Source organism: Pristis pectinata, chromosome 30 (genome assembly GCF_009764475.1).
Source record: "Pristis pectinata isolate sPriPec2 chromosome 30, sPriPec2.1.pri, whole genome shotgun sequence".
Classification (NCBI taxonomy): Eukaryota; Metazoa; Chordata; class Chondrichthyes; order Rhinopristiformes; family Pristidae; genus Pristis; species Pristis pectinata.
The window spans coordinates 24436987-24452934 of record NC_067434.1 but is presented as its reverse complement, the minus strand read 5'-3'; the positions used below and the strand labels follow the sequence as shown (position 1 = coordinate 24452934).

At 43.7% G+C, this 15948-nt stretch overlaps 1 protein-coding gene across 1 annotated transcript in view; it reads left to right on the top strand.

Annotated features, from left to right (window-relative positions):
- The window catches only part of zswim8 (zinc finger, SWIM-type containing 8), a 198279-nt gene that overhangs the window by 43446 nt on the left and 138885 nt on the right, over positions 1-15948 (top strand).

Below are 15948 nucleotides of genomic sequence, written 5' to 3'. Positions count from 1 at the left end.
AATGGACTTTTTTTTTGTTCGGTTTGTGTTCATTCTCGTATAATTTACATTTAATTTGTTTTTCTCATGAATATTGTGCCTCTAATGCTATGTGCCTGTGATGCTGCTTCAAGTAAGTTTTTCATTGCACTTGTGCATATGACAAACTCGAGTTTGACTTTGGAAATTGGACTGATGAGATTTCTCGACCAGGAGCTAGTATTGACTACCTGGGCCAAATGGCTGCCTCCTCCTACTGTGCCCTAACAACTCTTTGACTCTGAATCTTTGGGGTGGAAGTTGGGTTGAAGGCAGTGCTTCAGCCATTGCTGGTTAGGATGGAGGCAGCCATAGGTTGAGTTGGTACTGGGAGTGCCTCACCAGTTCACAAGATCACAAGACAAGGGAGCAGAAGCAGGCCATTCGGCCCATCGAGTCTGCTCCAAGGAAAGGGAAATAGAAATGAGAAATGGGGAATGGGGGAAGAAGAAGAAAAAAAACTATTCTAATCCCAATTTCCGGCCTTATCCCCATATCCCTCGATATCCTGACTATTTAGATATCTATCTATCTCCTCCTTGAACGCCCCCACTGATCTGGCCTCCACTGCTGTACGTGGCAAGGAGTTCCACAAATTCACCACCCTCTGGCTAAAGTTGGTGAAAAGCCCTGGTGAGGGATATCCTGTGGGACTGATGCTCAACAGATTGGCACCATTTAGGGTATGGGGTGTCCTCATTGTGCTGAGTAATGATGAGATTGGGAGCCAAAGTGCCTGGGGTTTGGACTTGTCTCCTATGTCACTACATCACCAGTGCATTGCTGGGACCCAGATCCTGGTTGCTATCTGCACCTTCTGCACTTGGCTCAGCTGTGGGGTTCTGCTGTACTCAAGAAGCCTAGGAAACTTTAGCAAAATGAGTGACCTGTTCTCCATAACATTTGGACAATAGATTGGGTAAACCTTGTTGCTTTCATTGAGCTTCTTTCTGTCAGAGTAGCTGGGGGTTGCCGTAGTGACTGGTACACACTGTTTCCGGGAGATGCTATGTCTTTTGTTTCCCGTCAGAAATGAGTCTGGAGAGATGGTCCTGAGATTTAATCAGAGCTCTGGGCTGTGATTGGTGCATTAAGTGAAGATCTTTAAGAGAAAATGCCTTTTGAGGTTTGGCTCTTTTGGGTTCTGGAATGTCATTGTCTCTGGCAATGGCGGCTTCTGATTCTGCAACCTGCACTTGGCATACTGCATTGTTCTGGCAAAGTACTGAGGGAGCACTGTTCTGTATGAGGTGCCCTATTTCAGATGAGAAGTGAAATCAAGGCTCCAGCTCCTCTCTCAGATAAATGTGAAAGATCCGATGGCAAGATTTCAAAGAAGTGCAGGGGAGTTATTCCTGCTGTCTTGGCCAATACCATAATCAGTATTTCAAAGCAGATTATCTGTTCATTATTGCATTGCTGACTGTAGGAACTTGCTGTACACATTGGCTATCATGTTTCCTTCATTACAATGGTGGCAAGGCTTCAAAAGCACTTCATTGGCTGTGGAGAGCTTTGTCACATTCTGAAAAGAATGTGAGCCCTTTAGGCAATCATTTCATTGGCATGGAAAGTCCAGTCTCAACTCTGCCACTTAATTCAAAGTGTGAGGGATCCAAACCCAAACTGACAATGCTGACAATTGTGGTCGGCAGTGCAGCTCAGGATTCCTTCTCAGTCACTTACCACAAGTTTTACAAGATTCTGTAGAAACCCTCTGAGGCTTGGCTCACAGAATGTACATAAAAACTGAGAGCCAACATTCAATTGGCACAGATCGTATGCTTTCTGATGTTTCGGGCAAGACTGATGGTCGCTGACAGGAGGAATTATTCCTGAGGAGCCCAAGCCTCATGGGCCCAGTGAAGGCCTCTAAACCCCAGCTCCCTGGAAATCAGGGCTGTCTTCATCCTCACCTCTGGCCTTTGCTTTTTGAACTTTATTGGCCTGGAGATTTGGGAAGGTCTTTTCTCAGCAGTGGTCCTTCATTCTGGAGCACACCTGGAGTGAAAGATTCACCTGGATCTTCACGCCTGCATTTCTAAATGGGTAACTGAACATCAACAGTCATTTAACCTTCTGTGGAGATTGGTACAACAGTCACAGATGTTTGAATGGCAGAGTCTGATGTGTATGCACTGTTGAATTTCTAGAATGATTTCCATTTTCATTTAAGAACCTGAATCTGTCAGAATGAGTAGAGTGGATTATGTTGTAGTTAGTTTATTGATGTATAATTGGAAGCGTGAACTATAATTCAGAGTTCATATTGCACTATATTTCAAATGATTTCAATTTATTTTTTTAAAGTTGGTGAATCTGTCAGATTGTTATAAAAAAAAACCTGACCATCTCACCAAGGCCCTTTAGGGTGACTCCGATCCACACCTATGTCATTGACTCTTACACTGAAGTCACTTAGCACTTCATTCCGTCTTATTAAATCTCACATGAAGGTAGTGAGTGACCAGCAATGAGACGCTGAGTGGCCTGGTTATTGTTCCTGTCGGCATGATTTTAATTTTACTGATAAATGTAGGTTGATCCTGAAGGATATCAGGAGCCAGATATTCACTGTTTAACTGAAAGATTGGTAATTGGTTTATTATTGTCGTATATACCAGGGTACAGAGAATAACTGTTTTGCATGCCGTTTATACAGATCATGACACAATGTCAGTACATGGAGGTAGTACATGGGGGGAAAAACAACAGAATGCAGAATAAGGTGTTATAGTTGCAGAGAGAGTGCAGTGCAGATAGACAATAAGGTGCAAGGCCATGACGAGGTGGATTGTGAAGTCAAGAGTCCATTTTATTGTACAAGAGGTCAATGGTCTTGTAACAGTGGGATTGAAACTGTCCTTGAGCCTGGTGGTACATGCTTACAGGGTTTTGTATCTTCTGCCCGTGGGGGGGGGGGGGGGGAGGAAAGAGGAGGGAGGGAGAGAAGAGAGAATGTCCAGGGTGGGAGTGGGAGGTGTCTTTACCGTTCTGCAAGTGACTCCAGCCTTGAGTATGTTCTCTCAACAGCTGGTGAGAGTATTGTGGGATGTGAAGCTTGTGTGTCACAACCATCCCTGGGAGGTGGGCGCTTATGACCAGAGACTAGAGCGCAAGAAGCTAGGCTGGGTATTGTGACACAAGATTCTGCAGATGCTGGAATCTGGAGCAACACCACAATGTCGGAGGAACTCAGCAGGTCCTCTAGCATTTTGTGCGCGAGGCTGGGTACTGTGGGAGCTTTACACCATCAGATTAAAGAATGTTCTCTAAGGTATGGAACCCACCAATTGTACAGTATAACATTCACTGTAAGGCTTCAGTGAGCCTAGAATGACTAAATTATTCTAAGTTTTTATAGAATCATGCACTTGGAGTAGTATATCTTTCACTCTGGCTGTTTTCAGACATCTTGAACAAAGAACCATTTTAGCATTGTTGTAATAAATCAACGACTTTTCTTTAAAATATGAAACTCCAATCTATTTTTTAATTAAGGGATGTGGCAGCACTGGAGAGGAGATGAGAACTGTACCGACAGTGTGGTGGGGTTGTACACGTCAGGTGACGATGGACAGTGGAGGTCTCTCCTCTCTTGAGAGAGGTGATGGGTTTCCATGTCATCCTGATCATTGAGTCATGGAGATGTACAGCAAAAGAAAAGGCCATTCAGCCCACTGAGTCCATACTGACCATCCAACACCCTTCCATACTTATCCCAGTTTTATTCTACCTACGTTCCTATCGACTCTGACCCTCCAGATTCAACCACTCACCCGAACACTATGGCCATTTACAGCAGCCAATTAACCTGCATGACTTTGGGAGGTGGGAGGGAACTGGAACATCCGAGGGGGAAATTTACATTGTCGCAGGAAGATCATCACGGACAGCACCGGAGGTCAGGATTGAACCCGGGTCTCTGGAGCTGTGTGGCAGCAGCTCCTTGTTGCTTTGATAGAGTGGATGCAGAGACGGGACTTCCACTTGGAGGGAAAAGCAAAATCAAAGGCCATTGACTTAAAAGAAAAACCAAGAAACCAAATGAGAATTCAGAAGAAACTCTTCAGTCAGAATGAGAGAATGTGGAACTCACAATTGCAGGGAATGTTTGAGTCAAAGAGTGCAGTAGAAGGGAAGTGAGATGACTCAGTGAGGGAGAGGGATCTGCTCCTGGGGAAGGATAGGAAGAGGAGTGAATAGTGTAAATGCTAGCATAGACTGGTTGGGCCAAATGTCCTGTTTGAGTGGTGTGCATTCTACATGGGTGCTTATTGATCCTTTTCAAAGGATTGTGTTAGGCAAAGTACTTGATTACTGATTCTGCCCCTCTGGATGAGATGTCTGAGAGCATTTCACTACTAAACTGCAGGGTGAAGTACTGGTGTTGGGTCACTGGTTACACTGGGAACATCTTTCACTAAATGCAGCACTGAAGTAAATCAATTTGGCGTGCAATTTTCCTGCAGGACGTGGCTAAAATTCCAAGTAAGATGGGCTGCTAGTACCTGGTACTTGCACCCAGACTGCAGTTGACCAGTTGAATCCTTGACCTGGCATATCAGGCACAGGCTGCCCCTCGATAACGAAAGGTTCCGTTGTTACAGACTTCCATAAATCTATTGTCCGTAAGTTGGAAAGTACACAAAAATTACACTATGGCAACCATACCACCACAGTATTGTAAAGAATGGCATCAAAAGCGCATGAGACTGATAAGAAAGAACAATTACTAAAAGTCAGGACCCAAAATGTTGACCACCTGCTTTTCTCCACGGATGCTGCCTGGCCTGCTGAGTTCCTCCAGCATCATTGTGTTTTTCATCTTTAATATAAATCCAGGTTATTGTTGTTACACTGGACCCCATATTGTACTCTGACCTCTGCTTTTACTTTGGCATCATGCTCAGTACAGGCATTGTGGGATGAAGGGCCTGTTCCTGTGCTGTACTGTTCTATGGAGGGGGTGGGGGAAGAGGTAAATTAAGCTGGAAAAGGTGCAGAAAAGATTCACAAGGATGTTACTGGGACTGGAGGGCTTGAGTTATAAGGAGAGACAGGATGGGCTGGGGCTTTTCTCCCCGGCTGAGGGGTGACCTTATAGAAGTTTATAAGATCACGAGGGGCATAGATGAGGTGTAACGTCAGTCTTTTTCCCAGGGTAGAGGAGTCTAAAACTAGAGGGCATAGGTTTAAGGTGAGAGGGGAAAGATTTAAAGGGGACCTGAGGGGCAGGTTTTTCTCAGTGGTGGGTGTATGGAATGAGTTGCCAGAGGAAGTGGTAGGGGTGGGTACAAGTACAATGTTTAAAAGACAGTTGGATAGGAAAGGTTTAGAGGGATATGGGCCAAATGCCAGCAGATGGGACTAGCTTAGATGTGCATCTTGGTCAGCATGGGTAAGTTGAGCTGAAGGGCCTGTTTCTGTGCTGTATAACTCTGACTCTGTTCTCCCCATGCACGAACCCATCATAGCATCACTTGGAGCAGAGCTCTTGGTCTTGCCTTCTTTCTCTTCCCAGTCCCTTCAGCTATCCACTTCTGTTTATAAATAGTGTCTCTATCCATCTTTTTGCGCTGGTTTTCCCAGCTGCTGCTCCCATGCTGTCCACTCAGTTCCCTTTAGATCTATCACTTTAAATTGCTTTGGGCTGCTTTGTACTTCAAGGCATGTTTTTTTTCATTGTGTGGAGGACGAGAGCACTGAACTGGCTTCCGTATAGGCAAAGTGATTGCTGGCTCCTTGCAGTCTGTGGTTGTCAAGGTTCAGTGTTATTAAAGGCTTGCCCCATAATGCAAAATTAAAGTGATGATATGCAGGTGAAATTTGTAATAATTTGATAGTTAAACATTTTTTTGCTTCATGTTGGCCATTTTGCAGATGTCTAGAAGGAAGAACTGTTTCAGCAGTTTTATAATCAACATCTGTAAACATTTTACAAAAATGTTTTCTAAATTTCTTTTTAAATTTCTGCACTACTGCTCAGAAAATCGACCTCGGTAGGTGGCACTGAATGTGCAACATGGCAATGAGTGGGTCCCACTCGACTTCTGAAATTTGGTTCCTTTGACCTGAATGGAAGTGAATTTCAGAAGTGGATCTCAGTGCAGAGGCACCCCTATATTGCACCTTAACTGCTACAGTAAATAGAATCGTATAACACCGACCTGATGCTATCTACACTAATCCCATTTGTCACATTAGGCCTGTATCCCTCTGCACCTTTTACTAAATATAGTAATCATGAGTGCCTCTACTGCTGCCTCTGGCTGCTCATTACGGATAACTACCAGCCTCTGTATAGAAAAAGTTACCTCTCAGATCTCCTTTAAGTTCTTCCCTTCTCACCTTGAACATGTGCCCTCTAGTCTGGATTCCCCTGCCTTGGGAAAACTATTCTGACTACTTATCCTATCTTTGGCCCTCATAATTTTATTAACCTCCATAAGCTCTGTATGTTCCTGTTAGAATAAAAGGCAAGGTGAACAGGTTTAGGGAACCTTTGTTATCGAGGGATATTGAGGCCCTGGTAAAGAAAAAGGAGGTGCATATCAGGTATAGGCAGTTAGGAACAAATGAGGTACTTGAGGAGTATAAGAAATGCAAGAGAACACTTAAGAGAGCAATCAGGAGGGCTAAAAGAGGACATGGGGTTGCTCTGGCAGACAGGGTAAAAAAGAATCCAAAGGATTTCTTTAGCTATATTAAGAGCAAAAGGTTAGCAAGAGACAAAATTGGTCCTCCTGAAGGTCAACGTGGTCATCTATTCATAGAGCTGAAAGAGATGGGGGAGGTCTTAAATGGATTTTTTGCAACTGTGTTTACTTGGGAGACAGACACAGAATCTATAGAACTGAGGAAAAAGAGTAGTGAGGTCGTGGAAGAGAAGATGTTTGCTGTCTTGAGGCGAATTAGCGTGGATAAATCCCCAGGGCCTGACAAGGTGTCCCCTTGGACCTTGTGGGTCGCTAGTGCAGAAACTGCAGGGACCCTGGCAGAGATATTTAAAACATCCTTATCCACGGGTGAGGTACTAGAGGATAGCTAGTGTTGTTCCGTTGTTTAAGAAAGGCTCTAAGAATAAGCTAGGAAATTATAGGCTGGTGAGCCTGACATTAGTCGTGGGTAAATTATTGTAAGGCATTCTGAGGGACAGGTTATATAAATATTTGGATAAGCAAGGCCTGATTAGGGATAGTTAACATGGCTTTGTACATGGCAGTCATGTCTAAGCAATCTAATAGTTTTTCGAGGAGGTTACCAGGAAGATTGATGAAGGGAAGGTGGTGGGTGTTGTCTGCATGGGCTTTAGCAAGGCCTTTGACAAAATCCCACATGGGAGGCTGCTCCAGAAGGCTAAGTTGCTTGGCATTCAGGATGAAGTAGTTATTGGATTTAACATTGGCTTAGCAGGAGAAGCCAGTGAGTGGTAGTAGATGGTTGTCTCTCTGACAGGAGGCCTGTGACTAGTGGTGTGCCGCAGGGATTGGTGCTGCATCCACTGTTTATCATCTATATTAATGATTTGGATGATGATGTGGTAAACTGGATCAGCAGATTTGCAGATGACACCAAGATTGGGGGCGTAGTGGACAGTGACAAAGGTTATCAAAGCTTGCAGCGTGATCTGGACCAGCTGGGAAAATGGGCTGAAAAATGGCCAATGGAATTTAATGCAGACAAGAGTGGGGTGCTCCTCTCTGGGAGGACAAATTAGGGTAAGACTTACAGAGTGAATGGTAGGGCTCTGAGGTGTGTGGTAGAACAAAGGGACCTGGAAATACAGATCCATAATTCCTTAAGTGGCGTCACAGGTAGATAGCGTCGTAAAAAGAGCTTTTGGCACTTTGGCCTTCATAAAGCAGGGCACTGAGTACAGGAGTTGGATGTTATGTTGAAGTTGTATAAGGTGTTGGTGAGGCCAAATATAGAGTATTGTGTGCAGTTCTGGTCACCTACCTACAGGAGAGATATCAATGAGCTTGAAAGAGTGCAGAGAAAATTTACAAGGATGTTGCTGGGACTTGAGGACCTGAGTTATAGGGAAAGGTTGAATAGGTTAGGACTTTATTCCCTGGAGCACAGGAGGATGAGGGGAGATCTTGTAGAAGTATACAAAATTATGAAGGGTATAGATAGGGTGAATGCATGCAGGCTTTTTCCCCTCAGGTTGGGTGAGACTAGAACTAGAGGTCATAGGTTTAAGGTAAAAGGTGAAATATTTAAGAGGAACCTTAGGGGGACCTACTTCACTCAGAGGGTGGTGCGAGTGTGGACCGAGCTGCCAGCGTAAGAGGTAGATGTAGGTTCAATTGTAACATTTAAGAGAAGTTTGGATAGGTACACGAAAGAGAGAGGTATGGAGGGATATGATCTGAGTGCAGGTAGATGGGACTAGCAGAAAACCAGGCTGGCATGGACTAGATGGGCAGAAGGGCCTGTTTCTGTGCTGTAGTACTCTATGAATCTACAAATCTAGGCCACCCCTCGGCCTCTTACATTCCAGTGGGAGTAAGTGCAGCCTGTCCAATGTCTCCTTGTCAGTAAAGCCCTCCATTCCAGGCAATTTCCTAGTGAACTTCTTCTGCACTCTGTCTATTGCTACCACATCCTTGTAGTGTGGTGACCAGAACCGTACACAATGCTCCAAGTGCCAACTAACCAACGTTTTGTACAGCTGCAACATGATGCTGCAAGTCTTGTACTCAATGCTTCAACATCTGAAGGCAAGGGCACCAAGTGCCACCTTATTCACTCTGCCGCCATTTTCAGTTAGCTATGGGCTTGCCCCCCAAGACCCATCTGTGCATTAATGTTTGTAAGGTCCCTGCCAGTAGTCCACATATGATTGTTCAGAAATCCTAAAATAAAAACACAAAATGCTGGAAGTCAGGCTGCATCTGTGGGAAGAGAAACAGTTAATATTTCCAATGTTCAGAAATGTTGATGGTTTGGCATCCAGAGTGCTAATATATTTCCTGCACTCTCTTAAACTCACCGGGTTCACTTGAAAATTTATTATAGTACTGTGTAGCATGTTTTATTAAAAAAAAGTGAAATAGAAATGTTTTTGGGTATTAATAGGAATGACATCCAATTGTTTGGAAAATCTGCAGTCCAGCACCCAAGAATTATGGATTATTGGAATTTTCTTGTACTGACTGAGGTAGAGTTCCAACCCCTGACTCTGTTGTCTTCACCAGAGTTGGCTTCATCATCTCCATCAACTGTGTTGATTAAGCCTTATAATTTAAAGGCAAATTTAAACTTTCAAAATAGTGTTGGGCATTCAGATTTGCAGCCGTGTTGCCTTCTAAATTTATGTGAAAAATATGAGATTTTAGGGTATGTGGTTAAACTACACAGAAGAACGAATCAGCATGTGTGCACTGCATATAATTAGAGTTCATACATTGTGCATGGTGTTTGTGGTTTCTTGATAGAATCTTGTGTACCCTTAAGTGATGGAGTAAAGCTAGCTGTTTCCAATTATCGTCCCCTCCTGAATAAATTCCCATCCCTGACTCCCTTTCCCTGAAGGTGTCCTGGCCGATTTATTTCTAAAACATTGCCAACAGAGGCTTTTTAATTCTTATCAGGTTGCTGTTTGTGGGAGCTTTCTGTGTATAAATTAGCTGTCATGTTTCCTACATTGCAATAGTGACTACACTGGTTAGAAGTACTTAAAAATAAATTATTTTTCTTTCTTTTCCAGTTCTAATGAAGGATCTTTTGCTCCGAAACGTTAACCGTTTCGCTTTCCACAGATGCTGCTTGATGTGTTGGGTGTTTCAGGCATTTTCTGTTATTATTTCAGATTTCCAGCATCTGCCATTTCTTTGATTTTTATTCTAGGAGAAACTTCCTTCGATACATATAAGATACTTTTGGGATGTCCTGGGGTTGTGAGAAGCATTATGTAAATACAAGTCTGTTTCTTCAAGTGGGTGATTAGTGCAGATGTTCTGGGTGGTGTTGTCTGTGATATATCTTCTCTGTCATGTTGTGAAGGATGTGGGATTGTGTATTGAACACTTGATGGGGTCACCATTGGGTGAGATGGACCCACCTTTACTTGTTGACTTTGCAAGGATCCTGAGATGACTGGGATTGATAGAATTTTTTTTACAGATAAGGGAATGAATAGGTGTGGATATTGGGTGGGAATATGGCCAACATTTCAGATCAACCATGAACGTTTTGTTGGTAGAACAGGCTCGAGAGGCAACATGGCCTTTTCCTGCTTCTATTTCTTAATGTTCACACAATGTATTGAAGCGGAATCTAACTGTTCTGAATTTAAGTTACGATTAGATGATGTTAAGTGTGGTTAAACAGCTGGATAAATATTCAACTTTAAATACTTTTTAATCCAATTAACGAAACAAGAACCAATTGTTGACTCACTGATTTAAGGATATAAACAGCAACATACAGTATATTTAAAACATTAAACAGGGCTATCCATTTTGGACCAAGGCTTATTTCTGTTGACTAGAGGAAGCAAAAATATATAACGCATGAAATAATTTTTATCACTGAAGCATTTTGAGTTAGAACTTTGTTTTCACAATTCCAAACCTTCAGAACTTCTCCAGTTTTGGTCATTGACCTGAAACGTTAACTGTTCCCCTCTTTGCAGATGCTCTATCTCCAGCACTTTTTGTTTTTTATTCCTGATTTCTAATACCTGCAGTTTTTTTTTGCCTCCAAGCAGATGGAGGTGTCCAGTTCAAAGTTGGGCTCACCCAGAGAAGAGCAATTTTGCACACAAGATAGATAAGATATCTTTATTAGTCGCATGTACATCAAAACGCACAGTGAAATGCATCTTTTGCGTAGAGTGTTCTGGGGGCAGCCCACAGGTGTCTCCACTCTTCCGGCGCCAACATAGCATGCTCACAACTTCCTAACCCGTACGTCTTTTGGAATGTGGGAGGAAACCGGAGCACCCGGAGGAAACCCACACAGACACGGGGAGAACGTACAAACTCCTTACAGACAACGGCAGGAATTGAACCTCAGTCGCTGGTGCTGTAATAGCGCTACACTATCGTGCCTGCCATATTTCTGGATGCCTCAGTACCTGGCAAGAAACTTGCCTTGATCTGGATGATCTTAGTCCAGATGAGGAGTCTCGACCCAAAATGTCAACTGTCCATTCCCCCCCCCCCCCCCCCACCAGATGCTGCCTGACCCGTTGAGTTCCTCCAGCAGCTGGAATGTTGCTCCAGATGCCAGCATCTGCAGTCTCTTATGTCTCTAAGAAAATTGTCTTCTCATTTTTCTGTAGGTTTTTTGTTTTTCTACTGTTTACTTTTCTGGTATAAAATTTCAACAAACAATATTAATAGCAGCACAAAAAGCAAAGTGTGTCTGCAGTTATATTGTCAACCTCCCTGATCCAGAAAAATGACAATTCCTAATTACTCACAGAACTACCAGGGTTTTGTCTGATACTGTGGTATGAAATGCTCGACCATTGAGATCTGTGACTTCCTACAACCTCAGATACAAAGTGCCTGAGCTGCTTTGCTATGGAGGTCGGAGATCACGGTCACACTTGTCTTCCCAGCCTCCTGATCACTCCTGGACGCTGCTGCTAATCTTTGACACATCTTGCAGTTTGCTGCTCGCTACTACATTGAGGAAGTGACCCAAATGCCATACTCAGAGCAGAGCATCCATCTACTTTTCCTTCAGCATCCAGGAACAAGTGGAGTGGGCACAGGTGTTTGCATTGCTTCCCCAAAGAACAGGTATTCGTAGAATGCTGTTGTGTCACTATTAGAGATCTCTCTATCAGAGACAGCTGGCTGTGCTCAAGACTCTCATGTGCAAAGAACTCCTGTGTGAACTGTTCTTCACCAGTCTAACCAGGAGCCTTTGACCCATTAGGACCATTTGCTTTTTTCACCCCCCCCCCCCTCCTTTCTTCTTGCCCTCCCACAATCATTGAAACAGTCATCCATTGGCAACACTCCCCAGTGGCTGGAAGAGTGCTAATTGCAGAGAGGTTTGTCCAGTTAAGGCCTCCCTGCAGACATCCCACCTGCTATGTTACATTCTGAAGTTGTGGGAACTTGCAATGTATCAAAAGGGAACATAAGGTAGAACAAACGACGTCAATTCTAGCAAGGTGTTACACCGGGCTTATGAGCCATTTAAAGTTCTAGCTCTTTTTAGGGACTTCCACAAACAGTACTAGGGTACACTGCACCATCCTATGCCTGAAACCATGGTGAGGAGCAGTTTCTAAGTCTTTGTCTTCTAATCCACTTATGACAACTATTAAGAAATTCAGCAAGATATGGGTTTTCATAGTTCCTTTCCCTGCCTTGGGACTGTAGAACCTGTTGGCAGAAGTCGTCTTGTGAGTTTTACTTGAGAATTAGAGAGGGCAGCGGTTCAGCCTCTAAGCTTTCACTTCGAGAAGCAGAAGATAGAGTGGAGAGCTGCCTTGTATGATCCTGTAGCACGAGTGGACAGTTAGAAGCAGAAACCTGGTGCCTCAGCAAAACCTGTCACCTTGTTCAGCAGCAATGCACAGAAACACAAGAGGTAGTGGACACAACCTGGTCCATCACGGGCACAGACCTTCCCACCATTGACAGCATCTACAGGAGACACAGTCTCAAGAAGACAACATCTATCATCAAGGATCCCCTACATCCAGGTCATGCCCTCTTCTCGCTGCTACCATCAGGCAGGAGGTACAGAAGCCTGAAGTCCCACACCACCAGGTTCAGGAACAGCTACTTTCCTCCAATGATCAGGTTCTTGAACTGACCTGCACCCTACCTCAGCAATAAAACACTATGGACCACCTCTTGCACTGCCATGGACTTGTCTTTGATTGTACCTTTGCTTTTTTGGCACTAAGGTCTTGCTTTAGCACAGTCTTTTTTCCACTGTTCGTTATCATTTTATGTATAGTTTGTTGTGTGTGTGTGTGTGTCTGTACCTACCTACCTGCCTGCGATGCTGCTGCAAGCAAGTTTTTCGTTGTACCTGTACCTCACTGTACTTGTGCACATGACAATAACCTTGACTTGATAAAGCACACTTAAATGGTGTGTCCATGTTGATGAAGAGAGCAGTTGGTGTGGGGAGCAGAATGTCCCTCTGATACAGCAGAAGTTGGAGGGAGAGCATTAGTGAGCGTGAATCTCTTGCTGTTTCTTTTTGAGTGGTTGAGATTATTGCCTTCAGCTCCTGCCTCACCCCTGCTCCAGAGATGAGGCGCAATGATGTACTTGTTGATACCTAAGAAGATGATCAGGAATTCAAGTTCTTGGCAATTGGAAAAGTACAAATGCAAATGCAGGATATCTGAAATTAAACCAGAAAACTCTAGAAATATTCAGCAGGTCAGCCAGCATCTTGTGGGGAGAGAATCATGGTTAGCGATTCGGGTAGAAGACTTTTCATCAGAACTCGCTTTATGCCAATGAAAGGCCCTCAGCCCAATATGATAACCCAGATTCTTTCTCCACAGATGCTGTCTGACCTGCTGAGTATTCCCAGCATTTTTTTTTTGTTTTTATCGTAGCAATGGATGCCGGCAATGGAATGATTATAAAAAATCCCACTGCAGTAATAAACCTCACCTGAAGGAGTGCAAAAAAAAGTTGTGTCCTTAATTTCTCTCTGCAAATTACAGCTGCACTGTTGGAGGCAACATCTTTCAGGTGAGACAATAAACCTGTACCTCTCGAATGTAAAGGTTTCTGTGACACTTCAGGGACCAGTCAATCGTCATCTCATCCAACATCATCAAAAACAGACTGTTCTCTACCCTGGCGTTTGTGGGCTCAGTCATTGACTGCATTCAGAACAGTGGTAGATATCTGGATATTAGAGGAATTGAGGGATGGGGCAGGAAAATGAGATAGAAAAATGTGATCTTGTTGATGGTGGAACTGATTCGAGGGGCTGAATGGCCCATCCCTGCTCCTATTATGTTTCTTATCTGGTGATTGGCACGTTGTTGTTTGTGGGAGTTTGTTTTGTGCAATCTTGTTGCTGCATTTCTGATATCAGAACACTGGCCAGGGTGCCGAAATGCTTCATTGTCAGTAAGTGCCTTGGGAGATATTGAGATCATCCTCATCACTGCAGGAATGCCAGAATCTGGCTTCTGACTCCTGATCACATGATGCAGTTGATCATCAGCTGATAGCGGCCTTCTCGGTCTGTTCCATGGTTTAATTTGGAGAGTTTCATCTATTTCCTGTCTGTGCACTGCTGCCTGATGTGAAGCTGCTTTGATGTGCAGTGTGATTAATTCTGTGTAAATGCATCACAAGGTTGATGTTTGCAGCTGATGCTGTGCCTCGGGCCCACTTTGTTGTCAGATTCCTGTTTCTGATGAAAATATCTGTAATAAGCATCATACCATGTGAATTGTGTTTGAGATTGCACACGCTTAAATCAGCCCCCTCTTCCCTAATAGAACAATGATCGCTGGCCTTGATATATCAGAATGCTATCTTGTTTTTGGTTTGCCCTTTGTGTTGCTGGAGCTTCACCCCTCTCCCTCTCTCTCCTGTTTCTTGTTTCAGGTACCCTTCCCTCCCTTCGTGGCTCATTGTTGTGATAATCAACTCTCCTCTCTCTCCAGCTCCTGTTCTAATGAAGGGTCTTTGACCTGAAATGTGAATTGTTTCCCTCCCCACAGATGCTGCACAACCTGCTGAGTCTTCCCAGCATTTATTTATTTAGTTTTCTCCTGCTCCTGCTGATTTTGTATCTTGATTAAGAACAAGAGGTCTATTAGCCTTTTTCCTGTGGAGACACTAACAAGGTTTGAAAACCCTCCAAGGCTTTAATCAAGGCTAGTTAGTCTGATCTCAGAAATGTAAAGTGTTCTTTATTGATTTGCAAATTTTACCTTGAGATTTGTCATATCTCCTTGATTCCCAGACTTTGAATTTCTGATGTTTAAGCATTTAGACAGACACATGAACAGCAAGGGGAGGAGGGAAATGGACCACGTGCAGGTAGATGGGATTAGTCTAAATTGACATCATGGTCGGCACAGACATCGTGGGCTGAAGGGCCTGTTCCTGTGCTGGACTGTTTTATGATCTATGATTCCACCTTCAAATTCAGTACTTGTTGCACTCTACAGGTCTTACTTTTGTAAGAGTTATCTAATGAGCATCTGTCTTTATTCTTTTGTATTTGCAATTAACCCTCGGTCTTGACAGCAGTTGGATGAGATTGCGTCAGATTTCCATTACCCTTGGGGGGTGAAGAATTGTTTCCGGTCATTATCTTTTACAGATGGGCTCTAATTTTAAGCATGTCTCCTTGTTCTGGGCTCCCCTGCCACCAGGAGAAAGGTTTCTCTCTAATGGTCTTCAACATCTCCTAATTGTTGAGACTCAAGGTATTATTACCATAAGAAAAAGGAGCAGGAGGAGGCCATACTCCTTGTGCCTACTCCATTCTTCATTGACTTCATGGCTGATCAGATCTTGGCCTTGTCCTTTCCTCCCTGTTCCCCATGATACTTGACTGCCTGTAAGTCCAAAAGTCTATTTCCATTTTGCATGTATACAATGTCTTGGCCTCCGCAGCTCCTGCAGAGGAGAATTCCAAAGATTGACAACCTTCTCAGAAAAGAGATTCCTTAAGGACTATCCATTATTTTGAAAGTATGCCCCCTCCACCTACCCAGTTCCAGGTATACCCAAAACAAGAAACATCCTCTCAGCATCCATCCTGTCAAGACTGCTCAGAATTACGTGTTTCAATAAGATCATCTCGCTCTTCTGCATTCCAATGAGTTTAGGTCCAACCTTTCTTTGTAAGCAAATCACTTTGCCTCAGGCATGAACCTTGTGAACATTCCCTGAGTGGCCTATCCTTCCTTTAAATAAGGAGACCTCACTGTCTCGCCAACACCAGGTGCAGTTGGAG